The following is a 5109-nucleotide window of genomic DNA, read 5'->3' as shown; positions in this document are numbered from 1 at the left end:
AGCTGGAAGACCAAGGAGGTGTTTGCTTGGAGAAGCCCCGGGCTGTTGGGCTGGTGTGATCCATGATTATGGAAGGGTTTCCTCAGAGCTCCTAACACGGGGGATCTCGAAAGAGCAACCCATTTTGATCTGATGTGGAGGGATAGCCTGCAGGTTTCAGGGATGTGCAGTCTGCCTGGATTTGCCTGCCAGTCTCCGCAAACTGGTTGAGTGTCACAGAGGGAAAAAAAAAAGCTAGAGAGGCCTTAGAGTGCTGAAAGTCAACCCAGAAACACTGTCACCCAGAGGCTGAATCACAAATTGACCCTAGCTTCATAAAAAATAAAGGAATGCCAGAAATTAAGACACCGCCTGCTTAAAAATTAGGACTGGATCACAACACTGAGGAGCATTGAAATACAGGGAACTGCAATACTGTCCAGACTGGGAAAAAGGTGTGCCAAACAGAATGATAGAGGAAGTGAATGACCTTTACTACTGCACATTTTATTTTTTAAATTTTTGTTTTTATTTCATTATTTGCATCATCTACTTAAGAAACTATTTTTTTTCTTTTGTCCTCACTTTATTTTACCTTTTTAATGATTACAGTTTTATTTGTAATCAGCATTATTACTACTACTAATTTACCTTTTTTATTTTACTATTTTTAATTTTTAAGAGTCATTTTATTTGCTTTTTATTTTACTTCATGATTAGTGTTCTATAGTCTATTTTCACCTTTCCTTCACCATCATTTTATTCCATCTCAACTCTACCTTTATGCCATCACTCTCTTCCTAACCTTTTCCCTTATGGTGTCCTATTTATCTTAACTCCTTTCTGCTCTAGATTTTCTTTATTCTTTCTGTTTACCCCCTGCTAAAATTTCACCCTACTAATAGATAATTTCCAATCCCCTGCTCCAAATTTATACACATCTCTCTTTTTGCTGTCCCAACTAAAAAACAAAACAAAAAACAAACAAACAAACAAAAAAACAACATAAATAAGTCGAAACCCATTTGGCTCAGTGGTAGAGCGTCGGTCTGTGGACTGAAAGGTCCCAGGTTTGATTCCGGTCAAGGGCATGTACATTGGTTGCGGGAACATCCCCAGTAGGGGGTGTGCAAGAGGCAGCTGGTCGATGTTTCTCTCTCATCAACGTTTCTAGCTCTCTATCTCTCTCTCCCTTCCTCTCTGCAAAAATTCTATAAAATATATTTTAAAAAATACGTAAATAAAACAAAAATTGTTTTTCTCTCTGCCCTTTTGTAGTTGTTTGTTTGAATTTTAACTATATCAAAGTTTTGTGCTTTTTGTGAGATTGTTTTGCTTATTCTTTTTGTTTTATTGTTTTTATTATTTTCTTTGCTGGGTTTTAGTTTGTTATTTACTTCTGTTTTCCCTTACCTCGCTTAATATTAGTTGTTGTTGTAGGTTGTATTAATTGCCAGGTACTTGTTGCTGGCATTTGCTGTGACTAGTTGTTGTTCTATTGGAGTTTCCTCCCCATATATATAGTTTGTTCCTCTTTTCTCTCTTAGTCTCACTATAGTCTCTCTTACTTTTTTTCTCTCCTTTTCACAATTTCATTTTGACTCTTCTTTACTTTTTCTTTCTTTCTTTTTACTCTACTTTCTCTCCTACCCCTAATTTGCCTTTCTCTGGTGCTCACCTTTATTGAAGGTTATTAATACTGAGAATACATTGCTGTTCAGTGCCTTGTGTGTTGTACTTAGTTGTGTTGTATTTTGTACCTTTAAATCAATACAGGAGAGAGAGAACTACATAACCAGACATTCTGAGAAGAGAGAACATGGAGAGACAAAGAAACAGGCCGCATATGAAAGAAATACAGGCAACACCAAAAATAGAAGTAAACAAATTAGTGACAAGCAGCCTATCAGAGCAAGAATTCAGAGAAATGGTAATAAGGTGGCTGAAAAGAATGGAAGACAAATTCAACAATATGAATAAGAACAAAGAGGAAATGAAGAATAAATAAGAAGAAATGAAAAATGACATCACTGCTGTAAAGAACTCAATAGAAAACATCAAGAGTAGATTAGAAGAAGCAGAATTCCGCATCAGTGAGCGAGAAGACAACATGGAAAAAAATACCCAAGTAGAGCAACTTCTAGAAAAAAATAAATAAAAAACAGGAGGAGAGCCTAAGGGACTTTGGGACAACACAAAACAAAAACAACCTCCACATAATAGGGGTTCCAGGTGGAAAGGAAACTGAGGAAGGAATAGAAAACCTGTTTGAAGAAATAATGACAGAAAATTTTCCTCATATAGGGAAGAAAAACCCACACAAATCCAGAACGCTCACAGAGTCCCAAGCAAAATAAACACCAAAAAACTGAAGCCAAGGCACATTATAATTAAATTGGCAAACACGAAAGACAAAACAAGAATCTTAAAAGTGGCTAGAGAGAGACAGAAAGTTACATACAAAGGATTCCCAATCAGACCAGCAACTGATTTCTCAACAGAAACATACCAGGCCAGAAGGGAATGGAATATACAAAGTCATGCAAAGGAAGGGTCTGAATCTAAGAATACTGTACCCAGCAAGGCTATCAATCAAAATTGAAGGTGAAATCAGGAGCTTGACAGACAAAAAAGGACTAAGGGAATTTATCACCATCAAACCAGCAATGTAAGAAATGCTAAAGGGTCAGCTGTAAATTAAAAAAAGAAACAAAAAGAAATAGGAAGCAAAGAAGGAACATGGGGTTATAGAATAAAAATGGTAACAAATAAGTACCTATCAGTAATTACTTTATTTTTTTATTTTTAAAAAATATATTTTATTGATTTTTTACAGAGAGGAAGGGAGAGAGATAGAGAGCTAGAAAAGTCGATGAGAAAGAAACATCGACCAGCTGCCTCTTGCACGCCCCCTACTGGGGATGTGTCTACAACCAAGATATATGCCCTTGACCGCAATTGAACCCGGGACTTTTCATTCTGCAGACTGATGCTCTACCACTGAGCCAAACCGGTTTCGGCTCAGTAATTACTTTGAATGTAAATGGATTAAATGCCCCAATAAAAAGTCATAGGGTGATAGATTGGATAAGAACATAAGACCCATATATCTTCTGTCTACAAGAAACCCATTTCAGAAACAAAAAGACACACCCAGACTGGAGGTGAAGGGATGGAAAAAGGTTTTCCAGGCAAATGGAAATGAAAAAAAAAAAAAAAAGTTTGGGTAGCAATACTTGTATCTGACAAATTAGATCTCAAAGTGAAGGACATAACAAAAGATAAAGGAGGCCACTTCATAATACTAAACACTAAAGGGAGTAATCCAACAAGAAAAAAATAACTCTGATAAACATATACGCACCCAGTATAGGAACACCCAAATACACACACAAAAAAAACCTCCTGAAGGATATCAAGGGAGTGATTAACAGCAATACAATCATAGTAGGAGATTTTAATACCCCACTATCACCACTGGACAAATCCTCTAAACAAAAAATCAGCAAAGAAACATCAATCCTAATGACTCACTAGACCAGATGGAATTAATTGACATCTTCAGAACATTTTACCCCAAAGCCACAGAGTATATATTCTTCTCAAGTGCATATGAGTCATTTTAAAAGATAGACCATAAGTTGGCAAAGTCTCTCCAAGTTCAAGAAGATAGAAATCATATCAAGCATCTTTTCAGATCACAGTGGCATAAAACTGGAAATCAACTACTATGAAAACAACCCAAAGCAATCAAACACATGGAGACTAAACAGCGTGCTATCAAACAATGACTAGGTTACCAGAGAGATCAAGGAATAAATAAAAAAATCATGACAACAAATGAGAATGAAAACACAACAATCCAAAATCTATAGGACACAGCAAAAGCAGTCCTGAGAGGGAAGTTCATAGCTCTACAGGCCTACTGCAAGAAACAAGAAACAATGGTAATAAATTACCTAACCCTACAACTCAAAGAATTAGAAAGTGAGCAACAAGAAAAGCCCAGTGTAAACAGAAGAAAGTAAACAATTAAGATGAGAGCAGAGATAAAAGACATAAAAACCAAAGAAACAATACAAAAAATCAACAGAATCAATAGCTGGTTCTTTGAAAGAATAAACAAGATTGATAAAACTCTAGCCAGGCTCACTAAGAAGCAAAGAGAGAGGACCCAAATAAACCAAATCAGAAATGAAAAAGAACAAATAACAATAGACCCCACTGAAATACAGAGGACTGTTTCAAAATACTATAAACAACTCTATTCCAACAAACTGGACAACCTGGAGGAAATGGACAGATTCCTGAAAAAATATAACCTTCCAAAACTCAATCAGGAAGAATCCAAACTGCTCAATAGGCCAGTAACTATGTAAGAAATTGAAGCAGTCATCAAAAAGCTTCTGGAAAACAAAAGCCCGGGGCCAGATGGCTTCACAGGGGAGTTTCACCAAACATTCAAGGAAGATCTAAAACCTATCCTCCTCAAAATATTCCAAAAAACTCAAGAGGAAGAAACACTTCCAAGCTCCTTCTATATAGCCAGGATTACCCTAATACTATCAAAACCAGATAAAGACAACACAATGAAAGAGAACTACAGGCCAATATCCCTCATGAACATAGATACCCAAATCCTCAACAAAATTCTAGCAAAAGGGCTCCAGCAGTACATCAATAATATCATACACCATGACCAAGTAGGATTTTTCCCAGTAATGCAAGGATGGTATAATATCCGCAATTCAATATAGGTGATACATCACATAAACAAACTGAGAGATAAAAATCACATAATCATATCAACTGATGCAGAAAAAGCATTTGACAAAATCCAACACCCTTTCTTGATAAAAACTCTCAACAAGGTGGGAATAGAAAGATCATAACTCAACATAATAAAAGCTATATATGATAAACCCACAGCAAACATCATACTCAATGGGCAAAAACTAAAATCATTTCTTCCAAGAAGAGGAATAAGACAAGGATGCCCACTCTCACCACTCCTGTTTGACATATTACTGGAAGTATTAGCCATTGCAATTAGACAAGAAGAAATAAAAGGCATCCAAACGGGAAAAGAGGAAGTAAAGCTGTCCTTATTTGCAGATGACATAATATTGT

This window comes from Pipistrellus hanaki (assembly GCF_964339955.1).
Source record: "Pipistrellus hanaki genome assembly, chromosome: X".
NCBI lineage: Eukaryota > Metazoa > Chordata > Mammalia > Chiroptera > Vespertilionidae > Pipistrellus > Pipistrellus hanaki.
The sequence above is the reverse complement of the archived record's forward strand: the minus strand, read 5'-3'. Positions refer to the sequence as shown.